This window comes from Vicugna pacos, chromosome 17, assembly GCF_048564905.1.
Source record: "Vicugna pacos chromosome 17, VicPac4, whole genome shotgun sequence".
Taxonomy (NCBI): domain Eukaryota; kingdom Metazoa; phylum Chordata; class Mammalia; order Artiodactyla; family Camelidae; genus Vicugna; species Vicugna pacos.
In genome coordinates, this window is record NC_133003.1 from 26,226,925 (window position 1) to 26,239,880 (window position 12,956).

At 46.4% G+C, this 12,956-nt stretch overlaps 1 long non-coding RNA gene across 3 annotated transcripts in view; it reads left to right on the forward strand.

Moving 5' to 3' along the window:
* LOC107033211 (uncharacterized) overlaps positions 1–12,956 on the forward strand; it is a 45,269-nt gene that overhangs the window by 22,797 nt on the left and 9,516 nt on the right. The gene's annotated exons all lie outside the window — the stretch shown is intronic.

Here is a 12,956-nt window from a genome sequence, read left to right on the forward strand (position 1 = left end):
ATCTTCCCCCACAAGTTGCAGCGCCCAGCCCCTGCACACACCAGCAGATGCATGTTTCTGGCTGGGGACTGCAGCGACGTGGCCAGGACAGTCTGTGCTAGACTCTCACTGTTCTGCGGGTTGCGAGCTGGCTGCTGCACTGTCCTCTGAGCCTCTGAAGCTCCCTGCCTGTCCTGCCTGACTTCCCAGCAGCTGAAGAGGGTTCCCAGGGTAAGGAAGCCTTGCCTCTTATCACAGCTCTCTCCCAGGGGTTCACGTCCCATCTCGATTCTTTTTTTTTTTTTTCTGTCCCACCCAGTTATGTGGTGGTCTTTCTTACAGTTGTGGTTGTATGTGATCTTCTGCCAGTGTTCAATCGGTGTTCTGTGAGAATTGTTCTTCATGTAGATGTATTTTTGATGTATTTGTGGGAGGAGGTGAGGTCTTTGTCTTTCTGTTCTGCCATCTTGATCTCTCCCTGCAAGACACTGAATGTAGTTCCCTGTGCTGTACAGTAGGATCTTGTTGTTCATCTGTTTTATACATGGGTGGGTAGGGTATCGCTCAGTGGTAGAGTGCATGCCTAGCATGTGCAAGGTCCTGGTTCAAGTATGGAGGTTCTAGGGGGATTCCCCAGTACTTCCATAAAATAAATAAATATTTTATATGTAGTAGTTCGTATCTGCTAATCCCAAACTCCTAAATTCTCTCTCCCCTCACCCTCTTCCCCTTTGGTAACCATAATTTTGTTTCCTGTGTCTGAGTCTGTTTCTGTTTTGTAAATAAGTTAATTTGTATCATGTTTTAGATTCCACATATAAATTATATCATACAATATTTGTCTTTTTCTGGCTCTCTTCACTTAGTATGATATTCTCTAAGTCCATGCATGTTGCTACAAATGGCATTTCTTCATTCTTTTTTATGGCTGAGTAGTATTCCATCGTGTGTGTGTGTGTGTGTGTGTGTGTGTGTGTGTGTGTGTGTGTGTATAGACACACAGACATCACATTCTTTATCCACTCATCTGTCAACAGACATTTAGGTTGCTTCCATGCCTTGGCTATTGTAAATGGTGCTGCTATGAACATTGGGGTGCATGTGTTGTTTAGTTAAGAGTTTTCTCCAAATATGTGCACAGGAATGGAATTGCTGGATCATATGGCAACTGTAGTTTTAGGTTTTTAAAGAACCTAAATGGAGTTTTCCATAGTGGCTGCACCAATTTACATTTGCACCAGCAGTGTAAGAGGATTCTCTTTTCTCCACACCCTCTCCAGCATTTATTATTAGTAGACTTTTTAATGATGGCCATTCTGACTGGTGTGCATTCATATCTCATTGTAGTTTTGATGTGCATTTCTCCGATAATTAGTGATGTTGAGCATCATTTCATGTGCCTGTTGGCCATCTGTATGTCTTTTTTGAAGAAATGTCTATTTAAGTTTTCCGCCCATTTTTTGAAAGGGCTGTTTGCTTGTTTTTTGTTATTGAGCTTGTAAAGTCTATTTTATGAGCTGTCTGTATATTTTGAAAATTAATCCCTTTTCTGTCGCATCATTTGCAAATATTTTCTCCCACTCCATAGGTTGTCCTTTAGTTTGTTTATGGTTTCCTTTGTTCAAAAGCTTGTAAGTTTGATTAGTTCCCACTTGTTTATTTTTGCTTTTATTTATATTCCCTTGGAAGACCAAAAAAAAAAAAACTGCTTCAAAGTATGTCAAAATATTTTGCTTATGTTCTCTTCTAGGAGTTTTATGGTATCATGTCTTATATTTAAGTCTTAAAGCCATTTGGAGTTTATTTTTGTGTATGGTGTGAGGGAGTGTTCTAGCTTCGTTGATTTACATGCAGCTGTCCAGTTTTCCCAGCACCACGGACTGTCTTCTCTCTATTGTATGTTTGGGAAGGGACAGAGCAGGGACCTGAGTGGAGAATGGAACAGGAGATTGCTGACACTAACTTTATTACTTCTTACCAAATATTTTGAAAAATTAGTCAAGAAGCAGTTGATTTTCCATCTGTCTCCTTTTGATAAAATGAGCTTTAGCAAGGTGTATCCATTTCAAGAATCCCCCAGACAAGGAGCTTAGATGGTCTGGCCACAGACTGCTGGAGGGAGGACTTTGATAGCAAGTGCCTTGTGCTTTACAGTGGGTCTTGTCTTTTCCTTGGGAATCAACCTGTCTGGCTGGCTGCCTTTCCTCTTTCCTTCTCTCCTTCCTTCAACTTCTCTGCTATGAATTACAAATAGAAATAGATCACTTTAGTAGAAAGCCCAAATTTTTCAGTAGAATCTACAAGCTCTTCATAACCCCAGCTGAGCTTCTCAGCCCAGTTGGCCGCCATTCGTTCGTTCTTGGTCATCTGGCCACATTGGCCATCTTTCAGCTTCTCACGGATGCCAGACCACCATCGGGCCTTTGCATGTGCTGTTTCTTATGCCTGGAATACTCTTCCCTGGCTACATTCTTTCCAGCCCTGCCTTTGCCCAAGATACACCCTGCTTACTCACCAAGTTTTGAGTTTAATCCCTGGCTCAATTTCTGTCTCTTTGAGGGAAACCTTCCCTGATTCCTCTAATTGGGTCAAGGTCCCTATTATAAACTCTGAGAGCACCATGAACCTTTCATGTCAGCAACAATTACACTTTCACATTTATTTGTGTAATGGTTTGACTGTCTGATTTTCCAACTGTCTGGTTAATCCCACAAGAACAGAAATAAGAGTCTACCCTGGCTCGTACCTGAGTCCTCAGTGTCTAGAACACAGCTTGGTAATCATAATATTTTGTGAGTCAATAGAATGGATGAATAATTATCATTTCATACCCAAGAAAACTTTTCGAACTAAGACTATTCCCACCAACTCACTAAAAGAACTTCTAAAGGCTGGACTTCTCATAAATCTAATTACCTCCTCCCCCCACCAAAGAAGCAAAACAAACAAACAAAATGTCAGAGTTAAAAAAAAAATCCAATTCTGAATATTTAAAAGAAACACTCAAAATCTAAAGCTGCAAAGCAGTTGAATAAAAGGATTGAAAGAAATAAGTACCAGCCAAAAGGAGATGACGGTAGCCACACTGACGCCAAACCCAACAGACTTTGTGGGGAAAAATGTTATTTGGTATAGATTGAGACTCTATATAATAATAAAAGTTTCCATTTGCCAGCAAGGTAGCAAGTGAAGAAATGAGTAAGATGCCATCAATTCATTTGTCTTCAAGTCATTGAGAAAACCCATCCACAGAAAGGGGCAGCTCTGATGAAAGCAAGGGGGTGCACCCCCCCCGACTGAGGATGCAGCACCACGCTGGGCGCGTGCCATCCCCTTTGCCTCCTGCCTCAAACAGGAGGATCCTCTGAAGCTTACCGCGGCTTCCCTTCCCTTCCCCGCTGGCTGAGGGGGCCGACTGCTGCTGCCCTTGGGCACGCTTCCTCCAGTGCCCCCACTGGATGCCAAGGGTGGCCACATGTCAGCAGCCCCTTGCTCTTCCAGCCCCAGGTCAGAAACCTAAACGAACCCAGATGCCCTGTGTCAGGTAAACATCTTCTGATTCTCCCTCCTCCCCAAGCTTCATTCACCATGCAAGTCTGATTTCAATTCCTTCTTCATTCGTTGCTTCAACACTTGTCGATAATTGTTAGCACTGAGCACTGTCCCAGGTACAAAGAAAAAACTCCCTGAGAATCAGACTCCCGGGATCTAGCCTAGCAGATCCTGCTCCCGTCACCTGGGAGGGAGGAGGGTGGTATCAGTTGCCAAGCTCCGGAGCAATTCTCCACCCTTGAAAACTGAAACTTCTCTCAGCTTCAAGCATGAAGGGAGCCCTCAGAGATCCTTTTCCACACTTTTTACGAGAGACTGACACGTATGTCAACCATTATTTCATGAATCCATTTTTATATTTTAAAGTGACCTTTAATTATTGCAAAAAATTCATTTTCATCATAGAAAACTTAGAACGAAAAGATGAATAAAATGAAAAACTGTCACTGCGAACACTTCAGTGCACTGCTGTTCAGTTCAGACTTTTCCATACGCACAGATACATGCACACGCAGATAGTTTTACCCATTCGTTTCCATAATGAAATCAAACATTTAGTCTAAGGGCAAAAAGGAGATGCAGTGCAGCTCCTTGGATGTCACTAAGTCAGGCACGTGAAGCACCCTTTAAAAATCACATGTTCTCCAGACTTAAGTTTGTCACTGAAAAGCTGCAAAAGCAACAGCACACACATTAAACAGTAAGAGAAATGTTTTCTTCAAAGGATTCCCCTCAAAGAAAAGAAAATACAGCTCTTTGTACTATTATCTATGACGGCAGGACAGACTGCCTTACCACCCCAGACGGCACAAAACAGAGCCCTGAAATGGCACTTCCCCCTCAGGAGCGGTGTCTGCGCTCTCTGAACACCTCATCAAAATTCTCTCCATTCTTTTTCTTTCTTTTTTTTAAATTGTGGTAAGAACACTTAACATGAGAGCTACCTCTTAACAAAATTTTCAGTGCACAGTACAGTATTGTTAACTACAGGCGCAGTGTTGTGCAGCAGATCTCCAGAATTTATTCTTCTTGCGTGACTGAAACTTTATACCCGTTGAACAGCAACGCCCTGTCTCCCCTCCCCGACTCCTTCCCTGGGCAAGCCCCCATCCAGTCTGTGTTTCTATGAGTTTGATGATTGTGGGTGCCTCCTTGTAAGCGGAATCATGCAGTATCCCTCCTTCTGTGACTGGCTTATCTCACTTAGCATAACGTCTGTCTTCCAGTTTCATCTATGTTGGCGTGTGTGGCAGGATTTCCTCTTCTTTAAAAAAAAAAGCTGAATAATATTTGTGTATATTCCACATTTTCATCATCTGTTCATCTGTTTGATGGATGTTGCGGCTGTTTTCAGATCTTGGCTATTGTGAATAGTGCTGCAGTGAATATGGGAGTGCAGATGCCTCTTTGAGATCCCGGTTCTAATTCTTTTGGATAAAGACCCAGAAGTGGGATTGCCCGGTCATTTGGTAGTTCTAGGAATTTAGACCCCAGGAGTCAGTCTTGAGCCAAGAAACGCCACTCCCCTTCCTCCCAAGCCCACAACTGTGCTGACAGACAAGTGGGCTAATCGGATCCTCACTCTGAATCGTAGCATTCAACCTGGCAGTGAGATTCCTAGAAGCACAGATTAGGAGGGCTGGGAGCGCAGATCTGGAGCACAGGTTCCCGGAGGACTGCTTCAGTCTTACTGGAGGAGCCTAGGAAAGAGCAGATCCCAGGACTCCCTCCAAGCGTAAGGAATCTGCACGTCCAAGGGAGGACCCTGGGCTCTGTACATAATGAATGTCCTAGTTGGTTCAGGAGCTCTGTCAATTTGGAAAGCACAGCAGAGGGCAAATTCACACATTTCTGATCTGAGGTCCCCAGAGCCGCCCCAGTGGCTTGAGACCTCCTTGGCTTCCAGGAGACCTTGTAGCATCTTCCAACAAGTTGTTGTCTCCTCCAGCTGGAGATGGGTTCTCTGACTGCAGTCATGAGAGCCTTACCTAACATGGTCCAGACCCGTTGGCGCTCTGAACACCTGCCATGTTACAGCCTCTTCGTTGCGTTTTGCAGTCTTTGCTGTTCTTGGGTGGCAGCTGCCTTTCTGTGGAGCGTTTCCCACGTTTGGACATTACACACACAAGAAACAGGGTCCTCAGAACAAGACGGCCATTCTGTGAGTTTCAAATTCTAAATTCTGGGGGGGAACCGCTCTCGGTAAGATGTTTCTCTGATTTAATTCAGCCCCCTCTTGATCACTGGTGGTGGTGCTGGTTAAAGACCATGGAGGCCGCCATTCCTCCCGTAGGTACCTCCTGAGCATCTGATGGGAACAGGCGCGGTTCTGGACCAGTGCTTCCAGGCTGGAAGGTCTTGGAGCTACACTGTCAACTTTTGAAATGTGGCTACTGAGCATGTGAGATGTGGCAAGTGCAACTGAGGGACCACAAATTTTATTTTATTTATTAACTTAAATTTAAATAGCCATATGTGGCCAATGGCTCCTGTATTGGGCCGTGTAGATACATCTAGATACATCGCCTAATTAATTATGCAAGGCAGGAACACCAGCTTAGTGTTAACACATAAGGAGAGTGATACTTGAAAATGACATGCCTGAGGTCACCTAGTGAGACATGGTGAGCATTCAGACACAAACCCCCAACACACAAATGCGTGCACGTGCGCACACACACACACACACAAAATGTGCGGGGAACACTGATAGTGGATAAACTGAAACCGAACACCCCATCTCTGAGGCATCAGCTCTGTTTTAGTTACAAAGCCAAAACAAAAAGGAAAGCCACAAAGCAGGTCGCACACTATCAGCTCCACCCAGCCGTGCAGATGGCGGCCAACGGGCTTGGCTTTTTCCTCCCGCGCCCTGGCTGCACTTGGAGCCTTGTGGTCAAGTGTGTCTTATTGCAGCCGAAGACTCCGCGAGAGCTTAGTGTCCAGGAGGAAAAGTGACTGTGGGGTGAGGAGGGAAGGGGGCCAAGAGGAGTCCCTCCCACCCCGCCGGGCCAGACAGCACAGCTGACGGCCTTGAACCCTCCTGCGGGGCTGGCAATGTCCCCGCGTTCCCCTCCCGCTCTGCACGCTGAGGAACTGCATTTCAGTTACGTCACCATTTCAATCACATTACACTCTAAGTGGATGTACAAACTGCCCTAATGAAATTGAGGACGAAGCAGTGGGAGAGGTGAAAACACTCAGAACTGGTTTCTTGGTTTGGGAGACCCGGCTTCAAGTGCTTTAAACTGCTCCTTGAGAACCTGTGTGGAGTGGGGTTTCTCGGCCAGCGCAGGGAGGCTCCCTGGGATTCAGCGTCCCGACCACATCCCCAGCTCCCCCGGTGCACCTCCTAGTAGACCTTGAGGTAGACCTGGAGCAGCTTGAGGCACCAAAGGGTCTTACTTTTCTGCGCTTCGTAGAACATGCGTCGTTGCGGCAGGTGGAGTGAAGGAGTAGAAGCAGCCAGCCTCCAGGCATAGCCTGATTATAGAAGTCAGGGGAGGCCCTGGGAGGGGAAATTCACCTTGATGACACCAGAAATTCCTCTCGAAAGACTGCTGGGGGGAGAGTTGGGGGGTGGGGGTAAAAATTGCCCCTTTCAGTCTCTTCTTCCAGAAAACACTCATGAGACAATGTGCTCAGGGAGTATATGGGATTAACTATGAGTGATCAGCCACTAAATAATTTATCAGGCTTCTCTCTCCAGGGCAGAAGGGGTCCAGGCTTGCAGATTAAGATAAGGACATGATAGCCTCCATTTACCAAGTGGTGATCATGTGCCCGTCACTGCAGGAACCCTTTCCTGTGTAATCTCACCAACCCCTGCACCACAAGGAGGGTTTGCCCCTTGCACAGTGAATGAAAGCTCAGAAAAGTTTAAAACTTTCCTAAGATTGTGCAGGTGTTTCTGATTCCAAAGCTCACAGTTTCCGTGAGCCTCTACCTCGTGCTGGATGGGGCACCTGGACAGGACGTGGTGGGTGTGAGGGTGCGTGCAGGAGAGGGATGTACCAAAGAGATGCTTTCCTGACATCACAGCATTGCTGGGCCAAAGCAGCAGAGGCCGGGTTTCATTTGTATTCCTTTTATTCCCAAATATCAGGGTTTCAGATCCGGTTCTCCACCTCTGTATACCATCAATTTCCTGGGACACAATGTTGCAGAACAGGAAATGGGACTCACTCCTGGGAACCCATCCAAACCGTTGTGCACATGTCAGGGAATAAGGCCCCCAAAAAGGGAAGGGATTTGCTGAAAGTCACACAGCAAAGTGGTGGCCATAGTACGACCACTGTCCAGACAGTGAAAGCTCTGTCGGGCAGGTCGTAAAGCTGGGGTCTGGGACTCTAAGGCCTGGTTCGTGTGCAGAGTGCACCTTGTCTGATGCCCACTGGGGCTTCCCCGGCACAAGTGTGAGAGCTTAGAGGAGGAACTCTGAGGTGGTCTCAGCTCGAAAAGTGGGACAAATGACTGGGTCAGGAATGAAATGTTAGGTTTCTAGTGTTCTTAGCCTTCCATTTTTCTCTTCCCACTAACCCTGAGGCACTGTCATCTAGAGGAGAAAAACGAGGGCTCTGTAATCAGAGACCTGGCTTTGCTTCTGACCAGCTCTATAGTTTTGGGAAAGACACTTAATCTTCTGGAGCTTCTCTTTCTTCTGTAAAATGGAAAGAGTAACCCTTTTTGTTGGATGCCATGAGATCAAACAAAATAATGTAATGAAAAATACCCCACAAAAAACCGCACAGAAAACCCCACCTAGGACATGTGTTCAGTAAGTGGGAACAGTTGCTAGTAAATCTGTGCTGTGAGTTGCACAGGTCTTATTATTTGTACACGAGGAAACTGAGGCCCAGAGGAAGCACAGGGGCTTGTCCACGGGGGCGCAGCTGGCGACCCACAGGGAGCAAAGTGGGGTGTGGTGCAGGTGTGCTGAGGATTCAGGAGCCCAGGGCTGCTCTTCTCAGGCTCAGAATCTTGCTCTGTAAAGAGGAGGTAGGTCCCCACCCTGCTCATGTCATAGGTCTCTCCTGAGACATGGGAAAACATTCCGCAGAGTTTCCCAGGGATGGGGGAGGACTTGGCATGTCTGAGCTGAGCCTGAGCCCATCCTCCGACTCCCCACCCTTTGCTTCCCCAGCCTGAGCCTGATCGAGAATCTTCAGGAGCCCCCTCCTAGTGCCTCGAAGGGAGCGCCCTGCAATTTGCTGAATCAGGGAGGCTCATGAGTCATCAAGAGCTGGTGATGGGAATGTGGCTGGCTTCTCCCCATGCCAGTGATCACCACCACCGCCATCCCTACCACTGCTTGAGGTCCTACTTGGGGCTGGGCCCTTTACTTCCATGATTAACAGTCCTTACCTACTCCCTCCCACATATCCTTATGTTACACCTAGGAAAACTGAATGAAGCCCAGAAAGATCAAGTAAGTGGTCAAAGGACACACAGCTAATAGAAACAAAGCTTGGAATCAGGTTTTCTTGGCTCCAAATCCTCTGTCCTACCCTCTGTACCATGCTTACGGTGGGTTTCTGGGAGTGAGAGACGGGCATCCTACTGCAGGTACTGTCACAGGAGATGGGGGTGGGGGGTGGAGTACCGCTCAAACACTGTGGAATCTTGGCCCAGGGGGTCCTGTTGGAAGGACACTTCAGCAGCTTCTCCCAATCTCTACAGAACTCAGTTGCAATGCAGCTTTGCCGCTCCTCTCATGGAGGTGTGGAGTCTAGTTCTTCATCTCTTTGAATCTGGGCTGTCCTTGGGCTTGCTTGCTCTGGCCAGTAAATGCAGCAAAAGTGACAAATAGTCATTCCTTCTTGTCTGTGGGGGTTGGTTTGAGGACCCGCCGGGGATACCAGAATCCAGGAATGCTCAAGTCCCATAGTCGGCCCTCTGTGTCTGTGGTTGTCGTGTAACTTTGGATTTCAGGCCTCAAGAGGCTTTGAAGCTTCCGGTGTCCCCTTCATGGCATATGGTACCACAGTGTGAAAGAGCCAGGCTAGCCCTTATTCCTGAAGACAGACCACATGGAGAGAGAGGCCGAGCCAGTGGCCAGAATGGGCCATGAAGTGTGCGTGAGGCCATCGAGGCACAGCCCCCCGCATCTGCCAGGCCTCGTGTAAGAGCAGCAGCAGGGCGTGCCGCACCACAGCTACCCCAGCCCCTATCGCTGACCCACAGGATCCTAAGCAAATACAGTGGTTATTGTTTTAAGCCACTAATTTTTTGGCATGAGTATGGTGTGATATTCAGTAGTAGACAACTGATAAAGTGACTTAATTTCTCCCGGCCTCAGTGTCCTCATCTGTAAAATGGGGGTGATACTCATATCCGTGTGGATAAGCTTGCCTGGAAGAGTGAGATGAAGTCTGTGACTCTCAGGCCTCTTGAATCTAGCACGGAGTGGAGTTGGCAGCATGGGCATCAAGGGGTAACTGTTGTTGTGAGCAGCTATGGTCAGGGCCTCTGAGGCAAGAGCCGTGGTGGGGTACGACGCACACAGTAACCCCTCACGACAGAGAGTCATCCAGCCCCAAATGTCAATGAAAGTGAGGTGGAGAAACTGACTATCCGGGAAAACCATGGCGGGTGCATGAGCCTTCGGGGGTCATCAGGTGACGCAGACAGACGGCTCATTCGTGCCTAGCCTTGTCTCCCATCTCTAAGGGGCCGTGGCTGCTTGGGGCGCTGCAGGTGGCCTGTGATACCTGGTATCCAGGTGGCCAGCTCTTCCCATTTTTCAAGCCAGAAATCCAGATTTGAATGTGAAAATACTCATCCTTTAAGTGCTGCAACTATTTGAGAATGTTTTTAATGCTTTGCCAGTCAAACAAAACACATCTGGAAATGAGACAAAGACAGAGGGCCGCAGTTTGCAACCTCCCCCAAGCATGGATGGGGCCTTCCTGGCACTGAGCTGGCCGGTGTTTTAAATGACACAAGCCCAAGCTTCCTGGGTTCAGTCTTCAGACTTACTCCATCCTCCTGGGCTGACATACAGTGAGCCCTTGCTGTGTATTCGAACCTGCTGTAAGCACTCCCGGCATGTTAATTCATTTTATGTTCACAAGAACCCTCCAGTGTGATTCTGTCTCGCATTTTAAAAACAAATGCTCAGAGAGGTATACAATGTTCCCAAGGTGACCGAGCTGATGGCAGTACCAGGATTTGAACCCAGGCAGCCTGGCCCCAGACCTTTTGTTCTTAACCACTGAGCCAGGCTGCCCTGTGAAGGATATGACATCTCCATTCTGTCCATGGGGAAGCTGGTAAGGGACACTTCTCAGGCTCATCAGTCAACCAAGGCAAGCACAGTCCACTCTGTGGTCAGCCTGCGGTCCCCAGGTGCTCAGAACCTCAGCCCCACCGTCTAAAGCCCTGCCTCTCCCCTGGGGCTGATTCTGCTACCTGGGGTACATTCTGTGACGTCTGGAGACGTTTTTGAGTTTTGCCTGTCAAGATGGGGGGTGCTACTGGCATCTAGCGGGAAGAGGCTAGCGATGCTGCTCAGCACCGCATAGGACAAGCCACCACAGCAGAGAACCATCAACTCCAAACGCCAGCGGCGCTGAGGTGGAGAAACCTCGGCTAGACACCGGGGCTGGCCACCACGGCGACATGCCGAAGGCAGACAGCGCAGTGTTCCAGGTGATTCTGTCTGTTTAGCTAGGACTTTTCTTTCCTCTCCCCAAATTAGTCTTGTCTTTCTTCTCTTGCCCTGGAATTCCTTCAGAATCCCCAGTCACTGTGCAAAAAAAAAAGCCTACACTGAATAATCATCTCCCAGTACAATTCTCTTATACATTAGTAGCAGCATAACAAGTGGGGAAAAACAGCAAGAAGCACAAGAAGATGAGCATTAAAATGCACCATAGATCCTTGAGATTCAACCATAACATCATCTACGTGCCTGAAATGGGAATTTTTTTTCCTGATTCCCTAAGCCATAATCACGCAGTCCCTCATCAAACTTCAACTGCCACGAGTACCAGTGCTGCTAAACACGCACATGACTGCGCTGATTTCATAAAATGATTTTAATAGAAAAGTAGTACAAGGTATAACCAAAATAAATAAGATAAAGATTATTTCTAGCCCAGCAAATTGTACACGGCATGTAAAACTGGTCTAAAATGCAATTTTCCTCATTCGATTTTTGCTTTTGAAATACTGAGACAGCACATTAATTTAATCTTCTAGATTAAAATAGATACTTTTTTAAAAAAAATCTACCAATCTTTAATCATTCCACATCCACTTAAAGTTGGCTAGCAAAATGTTTCACTAAAATATCTAATCGTCAGAGTTAAATGTAAAATCTGTGTAAATAGGTAAATTGGAAGACTTACTTTCCTAAGTTTTAATTCCTGCCTTGCCGAATGTTTACTGTATTAAAAATGCATTTCATCATCTTACTTTCAAAGCATTGGCATCTGGTTTTCACCATTTCACAGAGGGGAGATTACCAAATACTTTTTTAAAGAAATAGTTTAGATGTCCACTTCGCAGCGATGATGCAGTATGTTAGACCTGTGCCTCATTGTGTATTTGTATCCTATGCTTCAAGTTACAAGTGCCTTTCTAGCTGTCTCTGTTTAAATTCTAGATCACTCAGGCTTTGGGGGCCGTTTTGCTAATGACCTCTAAAAGCCAGCACCAATCTCTTATGTGGAGCACTTGCCCTGTTAGAGTGTCATATTTGATGATTCTGGTGGCTTGGATAACGTTTTGCAAAAACAAACTGAAAATTGTATTGGCAAATCGTACGAGAAAGGGTGTGCAAGGGATACTAAAGCAGCGCGGTCTCAGGAGGTCAGCGGCTCAAAGAACTGAAAAGATACATGGGCCTAAAGATTTAAAGAGTCTTCTTTTCATTTGAGCCCATAATTACTATTTTGAACATGGCTCTGTTCACCGCTGGCTATATATAAATTTTTTGTTAATTTTCCTGTATTGGGAAGATCTTAAATGCACTCCAGGATGAGAAGGAAAAAAATATGCTGACGCTCCTAAATCGAGTATATGTTTTTGCAATAAAGAATACTGGTCAATATACAACTGAGGAAAAACTGAAACAGATGTGAGTCCTAGAACCACAAGCGTTTGAATTTGCCCAGAAATGCTATTTTAAACACTCTATATGTTGGTCTACTGTTTTTTTGTGGAATAATGCATTCTTGGCATCCTTAAAAGGTTTCAATATGTTACAAGGTTATCCTGAAAGAAAAAAAGCAAAAGACTAACGTATCAATCTGCGCATGTCACAGGCCAGACTCTGCTGCCCATTTTCGAGCAGCACAAGAGCTCGTATTAACTGCACTTAACACAACAAACCTTCAGTTTCCAGAGAGTCCTCATTCTCTGCAGATTGAGGCTGGCTTTTCATAAAACTACCTTCCGAGGGGCAAAAGAGACTCTCCATC